The 14609-nt window shown below is 39.8% G+C and overlaps 1 protein-coding gene and 1 long non-coding RNA gene across 8 annotated transcripts in view; one reads left to right on the top strand and one right to left on the bottom strand.

Annotated features, from left to right (window-relative positions):
* Positions 1-5972, bottom strand: part of LOC127490718 (uncharacterized) — a 55234-nt gene extending 49262 nt beyond the window's left edge. Inside the window, exon 1 of one of the 2 annotated variants that reach the window (XR_016235676.1) lies at positions 5487-5972. This is a non-coding gene — a long non-coding RNA (uncharacterized LOC127490718). The remainder of the gene's footprint in view (positions 1-5486) is intronic. The other variant, XR_011389103.2, reaches the window with a different exon arrangement.
* The window catches only part of TOX (thymocyte selection associated high mobility group box), a 333028-nt gene that overhangs the window by 205411 nt on the left and 113008 nt on the right, over positions 1-14609 (top strand). The gene's annotated exons all lie outside the window — the stretch shown is intronic.

Genomic DNA, 14609 nt, shown 5'->3' with positions numbered 1-14609 from the left:
AGATATTTTTTATTCACCTAATAAATATATTTAACGTTTTGATAAATATATAATCATAAAATTGATAGCTGAACTTCTCCGAATTTAATGGACTGTGCAAATTCCCCAGAGAAATATAAGTACTGTTTGACAGAGAAGATTAAATTCCTTTTTGTATTTCAGGGTAGCTTTTCTATTTTTGATAGGCAAGACACTTTCTTAAAACATGTTATATTTGAAAACCATTCTTTAACATTTAGAGAGCTGTACTTTCTTTAATCATGATCTTAATTGTTTTTAATTAAAAAATCATCCAACCCCAGAAACATATTACACTATTAAAATTGTTTCATGTATTTATATCCATTATATGTTTAATCACATTCTATACTAACCAGCACACATCATCAGTGGTTTACCAAATTGAGATAGGACCCTTCTTCATACAGAGTGAAACATGCAAATACTACAGAGGAAAAATAATCCTTCAGTTCTTACAGTGATGTATTCATGATTATTGCCAAAAACACTATATTGTAAGACTATTGGAAGACAAAATCAGTAGCCTTTTGAAATGCCTTGTTTATATTGGAATATATACAAGTAATGCTGAAAAATTTAACAGACTAAGAATAGTCCAGCTATGACTATGCAACTGTAACAGAGAATATAAGTTCTGTTATTTGCATCTGTGTCATCTGTGTTTATCTTTCTGTCTCTCTGTTGATTGTGTTTGTGTATCTGGGACTCTTATGCCCTTGTCTTTGATAGTAAAATGTAACTGCATCAAGGTGAAAGTATGACTGAGTTACTGTGGCCACGAACAGCCACATCTCCAATATGCATTGGCAGAGTTGGTTCCTTAGCTAACAACTGCTGTTACATGGGTGTTCTCTTGTGAGTGTGGTTGTTTTTGCTTTCCGCAAAGCAGCCTCACTCCTGTAGCATAGGAAGTTTTCCTGTGCTCCCCAACATCTAGCAGATGCCCTCTCTTCTCTGGAGCTGCACCTCACTGCAGAATCTCCACCCTTCAGACAATTTGCTGGTACCTTCCTTGTTTCTCAGGTCCAATAGGTGTTAGGTGCTGTGACTTAGAATCCTGGAGCTGATAGTTCACTGAGGAAAGTGAGGGTTACCTGCTGTATATGAAACCTGGGGAAAATTTGAGACCATGGAAGATAAGACTCTCAAATATGGAGTGCTCCTTAAGTCATCCAGAGTGTGTTGTAGTCACCTGCACAAGCCTTCTTTGAGAAGCACTGAATGGAAGCTGCACTAGCTGTATCACAGTGATTTAATAAAACTAAAGAAACAGTGAATCATGAATTAGTTTCAACCATGTGTCATTCATTCTTGTCCAATGTTGATAAATTGGTGTGGGTGGTATCACATCCCACCTTTCCTGGCACTAAGGGCCCTATGGAGAACCAAATAGAACGCTGGTCCACACAAGGTGATAATCTCTTCTCACCCACCTATGGAATGTTTTCAGTCCCTGAGAGAAGTGCTATGGAGATCTCCTGGGTTAGAAACTGACTGGGAAGTTACTCTGCATGCAAAAGCTGAACTTAGTTATCTCAGAAGAGGGGCTGTAGGATCTGAATCTGTCAGCCCTTAGGGAGATTTTCATAGAAGTACCCAATCCAGGTCAACACAAGCATTCCATGCCCTATCTGGGATCTTCTGAACAGCATCTGAACTGGGGTACAGCTACTAGGAAACTAAGTGTACCAAGATGCTTCCATGCATAGCACAGCTAGTCGGCCCAACATTGTTGGGAAGGAATGTACCTTCCTAGGTGATTTGGAATAACTACTTCTCAGCTAAGTTGTGGTGTGTTGTTAAGTGTCATTAAGCTATGGACGAACAGTCCCTTGAAAATGATGTGACACATAGCTACTTTTCAGGGCACAAAATAATTTAAAGTATGTAATTAAAATACTAATATGCTGAAGATTCAGGTATATTTTCTTAGTATAATGGAAAGAATATTAAAAGCAAGGATGTCTGAAGGCAAAGAAACTCAAGTGTTACCCAATCAAGATTCCTTGGCTCATTCGTACTAGAAATTGGCAAATAGTCAAACTTTAATCCAGACAAACTTTATGGGGAGCTTATGCTAGAGCACAGGAAGACAGCAAGGCAGAGAGAGGTTCCACTGACTGGCTCTCAGAATGGTGCTGAATGAGTGTTTTCATTGGGTTAGAGAGCCATTTTTATGTCCTCTCTGTCTCTGACTCCATCCTCCAAGCACTCTATACTCTCATCTGCATCCTACTCAGTGTTCTTTTTGCACACGGCACACTCAAGATGGTGGTGTTTCTCATTAGTGCCTTCCCAGGAAGATCATACATTGGTTGTACTGGGCTACCATGGGCATGTGCATGATTTGGGAAAGTCCCTAATGGTGCTAACAGTTTCAGTTGTGGTTAGAGTTTAGGAGCTTCTTGCTGCTGATTGGCTGAGTGTTGGATGGGGCAGCCTGTGGTTGCAGCAGGCAAATGGATACATGGTTGGTTGAAAAGGAGCTTGATTTTCTGAGTCAAGTCCTGTTTGTATCCTGTCTCACAAACACAAATCATGGTGCTTAAAATTCCAGTACTCATGCAGTGACTAGAAAGGTGGGCCCTTCCTAGTTGCAGTAGGCACAGGGTACTTCATCTGCTTCCCCATTTGTGAAATGAAGAAAATTGTTGCCTTCTTCTCCTTTAATAGGATTAAATGAAGGAGGGTATGAAAGGCAAGTGTCAGGTTCTTGTACACAGTAAGATGATAAGTGTTTATTTCTCTTGAATGCACTCTAGTTTTCTAATTCTAGTATTCTAGTATTCTAATTCTTTATTTCCATGTGCGAATTTACAAAAAGCAATGAAAATTTGCATACTGTTTGTTACTGATATAATTTGCAAAGCAATGCTCTCTTTTCCATATTGAACTAAAATTTTGACATTTTGGAGATAAATAAAAAAGATAATCGATTCAAATTTTCTGAGGTTTACAAACAAGATTACTAAGTAGGGTTTGGGCTACTCCTAAATTCACTTTCCACTGAGAGAGTTGGTGTTAACAGCTGGACCAAGTGGCATGGTTGATTCTTGCGGACCAGGAAGTTACAGGTGGGACACGTGGTTATAGATGGGCCAGGTGGGGCATGCTGTGTCTGTGGATGAAATACATTCACATGTGAAACTTGGATATGCTTCTCAAAATTGAAAAATGCTACATCAAGAAAGGGCGGGAGCTAACCTGTGCCTCTCATTGTTCCATATCATTCTGTAGCAATCATCATTTTCTTAAAAGGACACAAAATATGTGGGACTATAAAAAAAAAAAAAAGAAACACAGGCAAAGTAAAAAGAAAGGGAATGACTACAATACACATCTTTCTGAAGAGACCAGAAAAAGAACAACTTAGAAATTAAATCTCCCTGTGAGTCTATCAAAATGTTGAGAAAAATACATTACTAAAGAGAAAATATCAAACACCTATGGGGAGACAAATGCATGTAACTGTGAATCATGGATCACAAAATGCTTTCCTCAGGCTCCTTGATGACAACTTTATGATACATCAAGCAGTGGATTTTCCCCCATTACAGCTTATTGGACAAGCACTTCCATGAATACAGGGCTGCTGTCTACACAAGCAAGAAGAATCTTGCCCAGAGGACCGTTGGGCTAAGTTGCTAGGAAGATGTCACTCAGGCATAAAATGTATGAGATGGGAAAGTGAGTAGGACTGTGTCTATAAGGGAGCAGACTAATGTGTTGACAAAGAGTAAACCTGGTTATGGTTTTTGCGTTGAAAATCTTTGAGTGTGTTTCTGACAATAATCCTTCTGACAGCACAGAGTTTTATTTTAAACCTCACTACTACTGCCTAATATAAAAATACAGAGGTGAGAACAACTCTGGGAAATACTGTAAGCATTTGCAGGTCTCTCCTTACATCTTCTGCAACTTCACGTGTCAGTGGAAAATTACAAAAATTTACCTGAATATTAAAAAATGCATATTTGCCTAAAATAGCAAGATATTTTAGGTACAAAGGTCTTCAAATATCAGTAACTCATTATTCTGCATTCTACTTTCTATTTGTGGACAGAGTTTGAATTTCTGCAATACAAATGATCTTGGCTTTTTGGTTTGTTTCTTTATCAGCAGAACTGTACCCTAGAGTTTCACAGAATCTGGAAGATTCCAACACTGGACCTCAGTTCCTTTTTTGTGTTGCATTTTTGTTTTTTCATAAACACAGGTTTTCATTTGTAGGATGGTTAGACAATTGAGCCTCTGCTATATGAGTATATGAGAGATCTTCACAACATTCATGGAAATACTTATTTTGAAAAAAACTATACATGGACTTAAATTTTTTGCATTAAATTTAACATCTTTTAATTTCTTTTCTCTATGAACTCTATGAAGTATCCTCATATGATAATGTATCATTCACACCAACCGAGTTTTGAGAGTAAGAATCTACTCTCAGAATAGTAGATTGAGCATCTACTATATGTAATGGTGTATAATTCAAACCAACAAAACTATGAGAGTGAATCAGGTAACTGGGAATCTAGGTAAACACTTGTGAAACACTGTGCATGTTGATAGTGGGAATACAAAAAAAATTTTAAAGACTTATTTATTTGAAAAGCAGCATGACAGAGAGAGATATATAAAAAAAAATCTTCCATCCACTGGTTCACTCCCAAAATGGTCACAACATCTAAGGCTGTACCAGGTCCAAGCCAGAAGCCTGGAACTTCATCGTGGTCTCCTATGGGGGTGACAGAGACCCAGGTACATGAGCCACCTTCCACTGCATTTCCAGGTACATAATAGGGAACTAGATTGGAAGAGAAATAGCTGAGACTCAAACTGACACTCCAGTATGGGATACCAGCACTCCCTGAGGCAGATTAACCCACTGCACCACGACACCAGTCCAAGGATACAAAAAATAATATGGGAATTGTTTCTGTCCAGAAATATCTGATAAAATAAATAAGGTTTGAATTCAAAAAAGAGTCATGCAACAGTTGAGAGCATGATACTTACACTTAAGGTATGTAAGTAAGAAATCATTATTAATAAGGAATCCTAATTAACAGAGGCAGCATGACAAACTCTCAAAAATTACTGTATTTATTGACAGGCGAAAATGGAGTGAGGGAGTTTTGCTGATCTCAGCTAAAATTATGTGAAATGAATCACTGTATACCCCAAATGCTCAACCCAAAAACCCAGCACTCAGCTTGGCTCCTTTTTCCCTCACTCCAAACTTCCAGCTTATGAGAAAGTCTCCATTGGTCAATATCCAGAATGTGTTGGATCCTACCCTCACCATTTCCTTCTTCGCTGCTCCCACAGATCCTGAGCACTATCTTCTTTTTGAATATGGCAACCATATCCCAAGTGACTCCTCTGTCAACTCGTCTCCCTCTATACTACCTTCTACACGTATGAGGCAGTGCGATTTTTCTGGCACACATTAGATTGCTCACCTCTCAGTGACTCCCCGTCCTATCTCGGAAAAAAGCAAAGAAAACTTCCCGGTTTGTTAACATGGTCTTCGGCTCTTCTGACATCTCTGACCTCGTTTCACAGTTCTGCTTCTCACGGCAACACAGTCACACTGATTTTCTGTTACCCACCTCCCACTTGATGACCTTTGTGTTGGCTCTTCCTTCTATTTGGAACGCTTCTGCCCCAGATTGTCACAGTCAGTTCTCAGCTCATATATCACATCTGGTAAACACGGGTATAAAGTGGCAGTGGGCCCCCTGCCCTGCTGTTCGCCCCTCATCCCAGTGCCCTGTTTTATGAAATGAGTCAATACTGTCAAGCACATGTGGTCAGAAAGAAATGAATATATAAGCCATTTGGAGTGTTGCTGCTCTCTGAACTGGCTACTCTCAATGAGTTGGCTGGCTGGCTCCCAGTGCTAGACTGGAAACTCTGTGAAGGTGGGGGGCGTTTTGGTTTTCTAATCCTGTTGTGTTCTCTGCATCTGGAAGAGCTGTCAACAGGGCACAGACTTGGCATTTGTTGAGTGATACATGCATATTCAGTGGTATGTCTTTAAGTAAAGGAGTCCTTAAAAATTGACAGCTGTAGGAAGGTTCACACATCAAATGTATTCCAATGTTCTTTTTGGTTATAAGATTCTATAATTATAAGTAACAATTTGGGCTTTGAGAAATTATCATATAGATCTATGTCTTCAAAATTATTATGAAATTTGGACCCTATCCATTCCTGTCTAGTTTGGGATATTGACTGCGTATTTGTTTGAAGTTGTTTATGGACTTTTTAAAAAAAGATTTATTTATTTATTTGAAAAGCAGAGCTACAGAGAGGCAGAGAGAGAGAGAGAGAGAGAGCTTCCAGCAGCTGGTTCACTCCCCAGATGGCCGCAATGGCCAGAGCTGCGCCAATCCAAAGCCAGGAGCCAGGTGCCAGGAGCTTCCTCCTGGTCTCCCAAGCAGATTCAGGGGCCCAAGGATTTGGACCATCTTCCACTGCTTTCTCAGGCCATAGCAGAGAGCTGTTTCAGAAGTGGAGCACTCAGGACTCAAACCAGTAACCATATGAGATGCCAGCACTGCAGGCAGCAGCTCTACCTGCTATGCCGCAGCACTGGCCCAGTTTATAAACTTTTAAATGACTTGATTCTTATTCTCTTCTTCTTATCAATAGATCAATAATGAAATTTCACATCTTCAAGAGATGGTGAGAAGACCTCAGCCCCCAGGCTCAATTTACCTTTTCATATTCTGCACAGTATGAGCTTTGATGAAAGCACCTCATGGTTCTGCTTCTTCTTGACTCCTTGTCTGCACACAGGGCAGGACATGTCCTAATAAGTGAGTGGACACTTCACATAATTGACGGTCTATGTGTCACCGATCCATGAGCCATAAAAGCGTTTTTATAGGAATCTGCATAATCTTATCTCAAAGGAGTGATTAATGAGATGGGAATACCAGATACTTTAAAAATATATACACTTTTTTTAGGTCTAACAAGCACATATTGTGTTCTCATACTGTTCCCAGAACTATTTCGAGATACTAAGAAAGAAACTTCTCACAGAGAAGTTATTATCTAGCTTGCTATTTAGATCAGGGATTCTTAACTTTGGAACTATTGACATTTTGAGCTGAATAACTCCATGCTGGGGAGAGGGATACTGTACTTTGCTCTGCAGAATGCTAGCAGCAGCCCTGACTTCTACCCACTACATGCCAGAGGTCCTCCCAACCCCTCGCTGTGACCATAAAATCTTTAGACATAGCCAAATGTCTTCTGGGATCAAAATGCCCCTGAATGAGAGCCACTGCTCTGGATAAATAATTTCAGTCCTTGTGGAATGGGTAGTGATTAGAGCTTTGTCTTTAAGGACACTGTAAGAGTAAATTGGGATTCTATCTATTTGTGGTGTTAGGCTTTCAGGAACACCCGCAGAATTAGAGATTTGAACTGGAAGTGACATGGCTCACTAGGCAAAACCCTTTAGCAGTTCCATGACATTAAGTCTTAGAGATGTTCAGGATTGCCTAAGTTCATAGTTACTAGAGGCAGGATTAGACCCATCTCTCCTGACATTCGTCAGCTTCTTTCCATCTTACTTCACTGCTTCTGGATAAAAGAGGCATTGATATTGACAGCACGGTGCTTGGAACTATGACCTTCACCATTTTCCATGGGGACTCATTTTGACAAACACCACTTACGCCAGTTTCCATGATTTAGTCAACTGCAGAATGAGGCCAGGTGGGCCTCCTGCCACTTCAATTCTCTCCACTCTGTTGAGCACACTTTCAGCTTGCTCTCTCCATTTCTTGTCATTCCAATAACCAGGGCATGATTTATATTTTTCTTGAAAAGTAGCTAAGTGAACACTATTCTTAAGCAAAACTTAGAGATTCCTAAACTCTAACTTAAATAAATCTGAACCTTTCTTTTTGTGTGAGTGAATAAAAATCTGTAAATATTTTTCACACTGTTGAGTGGTGCCTTGTAACATATTCTCACAAATATTGGTAATAAAAACAGTAACACATTTTTATTAAGCATATACTAGCTTCAGGGCACAATGCTAACCCCTGAAAAAAACCTGAAAATCAGTGAAACACATACCCAGGAAGAAATTCATAGATAAATCAAACTAAAGCAACAATTAGAAAGTGGCCTTTTCATGACTCTGTAGGTAAAATGCTAGGAGAGTGAAGAGAAATAGAGAAGAAAATTGAAAACAAGTGTCCATCACAAACACACCATACTTGTTACTGGATGACTTTCCCACATTCATGAAAATTATCATGAAAACCATACAAGTGAAGGCAGATAAAAGGAGAGCAAGACAAACCACCAAACACTGTAATGTCATCATATAAAAAATGAGTGAAGGGGGGGACATGGCACCTAGAGTAGGAACAGAGCACCATTGATTCAGTAGATATGTATGAAAGAACGAAGATTGGGGCCAGCTCATAGCGGCCCTTGAATGTGAAGCCAAGGCATTTGAACTTCATCTGTTAGCCATAGGATTTGTAATCCATGGAGACATGACTGCACATGTGTGATTCACCATTCTTTTCCTGAGACACTCTGTGGATTTCATATGTGGACCTAGAGTCCCACTGTAGAGAAAGCACAGCTAATGTGCCTTGGGAAGATCAGCAGCAGCAGCATGCTCATGGAGAGAAAGAAGAGGGTGTGTTTCTTCGATCCAGATAAGATCATCTTGGTGTAGAAAAACAGACGCTGTGCATTCCTGTGCTGTGCCCCCAAACTGGGTCCAGATAGTCAAGTTCACTCAGGAGCCAGAACTGCCTCCAAGTAAAGCCAACAGGCAAACAATATCATCCGCGTCCTTTTAACAAGAAAGAACTTGTTAAAAAGATCAATCCTAGCCGGCGCCGCGGCTCACTAGGCTAATCCTCCACCTTGCGGTGCCAGCACACCAGGTTCTAGTCCCGGTCAGGGCGCTGGATTCTGTCCCGGTTGCCCCTCTTCCAGGCCAGCTCTCTGCTGTGGCCCGGGAGTGCAGTGGAGGATGGCCCAAGTGCTTGGGCCCTGCACCCCATGGGAGACCAGGATAAGTACCTGGCTTCTGCCATCAGATCAGCGCAGTGCGCTGGCCGTAGCGTGCCAGCCGCGGCAGCCATTGGAGGGTGCACCAACTGCAAATGGAAGAGCTTTCTCACTGTCTCTCTCTCTCACTGTCCACTCTGCCTGTCAAAAAAATAAAATAAAAAATAAAAAGATCAATCCTTAGGCCCCACTGCAGACCTGTTGAATCAGAAGCTCTGGGTGTTGGGACCCCCAGGTGATTCTGTGGCACACCAACTTGAGAACCACTGTTCTAGAGAAGAAAACATTGTTCTGAATGTGAAATGAAAAATGTCTGCTTTTCTTCCCAGATAGAATATCTGATCAGGCTGCCTTTAAAAAAAAAAAGGAAAAGAGGAAGGGAGGGAGGGAGGGAGGAAGGGAGGAAGGGAGGGAAGGAGGGAGGAAAATGAAACTATTGCCTTAAGAAACATAGGTAGTGTTTGAACCAGTCTAAGTTTAAGACATAATCTGATCATAACTAATAGGGGAAATTAAATCCAATCTTCCATTAGCTTAGCATATTTCCTTATTCCTATGACAGGGAAAAATGATCTATGGAAAACCTGATTTAAATCCACAAAAAGGACAATTTAAAGTACATTGTTACCTCTTTGATTTTAAAATATGAATTTATTAAATTTCAGAAAAATTCTGACAGGACCTTTGGAGTTACACAGGATAATGTTCTATAACCAAAAGACATTATGATAAAAACCAAAGTTTATTTCAAAAATGCTATCTGATGCACCAAAACTGCATTTTCCTTTTAGCTGGAGCCTAGAGGGTAGGCTGGGAGAGTTACATTGAAAAGTAATTGAACTTGAGTGTTATGTATTATTCTTTCTTTCTGTGCAAGGATGACTTGCTCATCTTCCACTGATGTTCACAATGATCGATTTCAGTTCAGCCACATCAACTTTTAATCAATTCTGAACTGTATATGAGCATCAGTGAAGGCTTATCTCTGATATAATACTTTATAAAACTGCATTTTTTGAATTTAACCCTTACATTATTAAAATATAGATTGAGAAGAAAAACACATATTATACACACATACACACCACACACACACAGACACACACCCAATACACATATATCTGTAATTAGTAATAGAAATAATATACAACTAAAATAGGAGGGTATTCAAAAAGTTCATAGAAAATGAATATTATGAAAAAACTGTGGGTTTCAAAAACTTTTTGCATCAAAATAAACTTTAATTCTTTTTTTTTTCCATGAACATTTCGCAATATGCTTCTATATTCCCATTCTACTTCAGGAATTGCTATTGAAGTGTCTGGACATTTCTAGTGATCTCTCTATTGGGAAATCCAAGAGATTAAATAAAATAACTACCCTTTTCCCAAACTAAGAGACTCATGTAAAACAGACTCCGTTCAATGCTTTCAAAAGGAACTGCTTAAAATGGGTCATCCTATATTAAGTCATGAAGTAAACAACCAAGGGAATTTGTAGGACATCCAAGAGGTTGTGTCATATGAAAGTTAAATGGAAAAAAGAGATCAAATACCTTATGGGGATCAGTGCTTTTCTGAAGCAAATAAAAAAGAAAGAGAGAACTGAATAATATTTTACCAAGCAATCAGACATGGAAGTATTTTTAGGGAAGGAAGGGTGGTTGGTTGTCCAAGATGCATGTCTGCACCCTCAGATCTCTGGCATCATTGGGTCATGATTGTGCTGATTGGCAGTTATTCCTAGAATCTCCTTGATAAGCTCAAGTGATAACTTCAAACTGGAGTTTAGGCCTAGGGTAGGGGACATAAACAGGTAAAGTAGAAGAATGCAGTAACAGATGTTTAGTGTAGTGTTCTTCTGGGCTGGTGCTGTGCTGTAACAAGTTAAGCCATTATCTGTTGCGCTGGCATCCCATATGGATGCCAGTTAGTGTCCCAGCTGCTCCACTTCCAGTCCAGCTGCCTGCTAATGTGCCTTGGAAAACAGTAAAAGATGGCTCAAGTGTTTGGGCCCCTGTACCCATGTGGGAGACCTGGAAGAAGGTCCTGGCTTTGGCTTGACCCAGCTGTGGCCACTGCGGCCATTTGTGGAGTGAACCAGTAGTTGGAAGATTCTCTCTCTCTCTGTAATTCTTACTTTCAAATAAGTAAATATGTAAATCTTTTTTTTAAAAAAGAAGTTCTTCCATAGTACAGTACTTAGACTTGATTCCAGCTCTGGCTCTTGACTCCAATTTCCTGCTACTGCAGACCCTGGGAATTTGGTCCCTGCCACCCAGGTGGTAGACTTTGATTGAGTCTTGGTTTGAACATTTGGGAAGTAAAGCAGCAGATTGAAGCTCTCTGTCTGTCTCTGTCTATCTGCTTCTCAAATAAATAAATATAAAACACAGAGGAATACAAATAATTCTCTGCCAAGGTCTATTTCCCTGTGTTTTGGAAAGACTTTATAAAGCTATACCATAAAGCAAATGTGCTCTTTCCAACGTGCCTAGACATTTCACTTTGGTGGATTTGAAACATACTCTTCAATTAACTTACTTTATCATTTCAAATTATATTCCACAGGAAAGAAGCAAGTTCCCAGATAATACAATTCATATTGTTGGACCATCATCCAACAAAATGTGAGCCACCAACTAGATGTGAAAATGTGGCTACTGCATAAAGAACTGTTTGGACATTTTTACTTCATGCTGTTTCTGCTCACACAGGGTCCAGGAAACATCTACATACTCTGTTCTTTCAAAAATTTACCAAATTTCTCCAACCTGATAATAGTTGAATTCTCAAGATTCAATTTTTCTAAAAATCCAAAGGATTTATTAATACCAGTAATTTGTGTTTTATGCATCTCAGTAATTTCTGTGTAGACTTGAAAAACATTTGCCAGATACATCTATATAGTTACATGTTTTGCACATGAATTCAAAGTCCATTGCAATAAGACCAGCTATTCTATCAAATTTGGGGATTATTGCACAACTGTGTCAAAAAATTGGGTCAATTTAATATGACATTGAAATCGTCATTGATGATAGAATCAATTTATCTCACCTCCTTCACCATATTACCTGCCAGAAACATAGTCTGCTCCCTAATGGGCATTTTGGAAACTGAGATCCATGAGAGAGTATGAGATATAATGAGTGCTTCCCACACTTCACTGTTTATGTCAATCACTGGGATTTTGTTAAAATGTGGACTGTGATTAGTAAGAGTGGAGTGGGACTTGCTGGGTGAGGCCAATGTTGTTGGTCCAAGATCTATGTTTTGAGTACAGAGTTAAGCTGTCAGTCTCACACAATGCATCAGGCTCCACCCCAAAACCTAATTGGTCTAACTGTTCAGGGGCAGTGTTCAAAGACTAGTACTTTTCAAAAATTCCCCAGGTGATTCTAATGGGCAGCAGGGTTGAAAACCACAAAGCTACAGTTCTTCTATGTCTCTGAAAGCTCACTAATCCCCAAACCTGCTAGTGCTTACTACAAAGATAATCTGTGTCAGACGATGTTAATGAGAAGCTCTAGAAAACAAAGTGATGAAAAAGGAGAAAGCTGTAGGCAGTTTCAACTTTGTGTAAGGAAACAGTATAAAACAGAGCTGTTGGGGCCTTGAGCAGGGTATGTTGGGCTGAACTAATTTTTGTCCCTACAGAGAGATTAAGGCTACAGAACTATTCATCAGACACAGACAAGTTGCTCAGATTAATTTGTTCAATAAGTATGTATTGTCTTCTATATTCTAGGTGCTAAACTTGACATTGGCCTTGCAATGATACAATGGCCTGTGACTTTAATTTCAGATAAGGGACACAAAAATAGAATAACCCATATGATCATTGCTTGGGAGACATAAAGAACTTGCAGAGGAACTTGTGAGATGTTGCTTCTGAATCTTCCAGTCAGATTCACCAATGTCCTTCCAGAGACTCTCAAAGCTAAAATGTGCAGTTTTGGGAGGAGGTTCACCTAGGAGAACAAGAACAGAGAAAAGCACAGAGGAAAGACTGGCAGGAGACAGGTACTAAAGCTTACAATGCATGAGGGGAAGGATGACAGTGTGATAAGGAGGAATTCCTCCCCACAGGTCCAGAGTGCCATGCTGAGATCATGCAAGTCCGTGCTGGCTTATGTGTAAGAGGCTGGAAATGAGGATCTCTGCATTTTCCATGCATGCTATCTATTATGGCACAGTTCTTCAAGGAGGGATTCTAAATCATAACATTGTCTAGCATTTAACTATTCATGATTCCTCTTGCCAGTTTATAAGTTCATACCTTTCTATAGATTGGAAGATACCTGGCATATCTGAAACTCAATGTACTCAATTCAGTTAATTTGCCTTGTTTAAGCTTTATTTTTTTACAATATTTGTTTTTCATTGACACATAACAATTGTAGGTATTTATGGGGTGCTCTCATTATGGATTTTTTTTTAAGATTTATTTATTACTTGGAAAAGTTACACAGAGAGACAAGGAGGCACACACGGAGAGAGAGAGAGAGAAGGTGGGGAGGTCTTCCATCTGCTGGTTTACCCCCAAGTTGGCCACAATGGCCTGAGCTACACCGATCTGAAGCCAGGAGCCAGGAGCTTCTTCTGGGTCTCCCACATGAGTGTAGGGGCCCAGGACTTAAACCACCTTCTACTGCTTTCCCAGGCCATAGCAGAGAGGTGGAAAGGAAGTGGAACAGCTAGGTCTTGAACTGGCATCCATATGGGATGCCAGCACTGCAGGCAGTGGCTTTACCCACTACACCACAGCGCCAACCCCTCTCATTATGTTTCAGTGCATGTATACAATGTGTAATGAGCAAATTAGGGGAAATAAGCATATCCATCTTCTCATATATTTATTATTTCATTTCAGTGAGAACATTCAAAATCCTCTCTTCCAGCTAATTTGAAATATACTGACTACAATATTGTTAACCATGGTGACCCTAGTGTGCAAGAGAACACCAGAGCATATTCCCCCATCAAACTATAGCTTTGTACCAATGACCAATATCTCCCCTCCTCCCTTCCCTACCCAGTCATTGGTAACCACTATTGTACTCTCCATTTCAATGAGATCAAATTGTTTGAGCATTTAGTTTCTGCCCTCCAGGAAATACCACTGGTTTCCATTCTATGTTGGGATTAGTGACACCTACTTGAAATGGTCTGGTAGTCTATTTGAAAATGACATAGATACTGGACTATGTGTGGGACCTGAAAAGTGTCCAATTCAGCCCTAGTCCTAAACTTTATCATACATACTGCCTTCGGACCTGTAAAATGACATTCTGGTGCTCCTCTAAGCTAATTCACTGACTTACTAAGACTTTACTAGAGCTTCATTATTGCAACTCTCAGAATATTAAACCTTATGACCCACAAACATCTTGGCACAATCATATGGTCCAGATTAACAGGCCCTTCATGTAAACGAACCCTCAGAGGATAAACAGCAAAACATTATGACTTGATGTGTCTTAAGTGTTAGGGATATTTCCATGCAAACTGGGAAAACACCCAGAA

Source organism: Oryctolagus cuniculus, chromosome 6 (genome assembly GCF_051225735.1).
Source record: "Oryctolagus cuniculus isolate XC-2025 breed Fujian yellow rabbit chromosome 6, ASM5122573v1, whole genome shotgun sequence".
Taxonomy (NCBI): domain Eukaryota; kingdom Metazoa; phylum Chordata; class Mammalia; order Lagomorpha; family Leporidae; genus Oryctolagus; species Oryctolagus cuniculus.
Note: the sequence above shows the minus strand (reverse complement) of the source record. Positions and strands in the feature narration are given on the sequence as shown.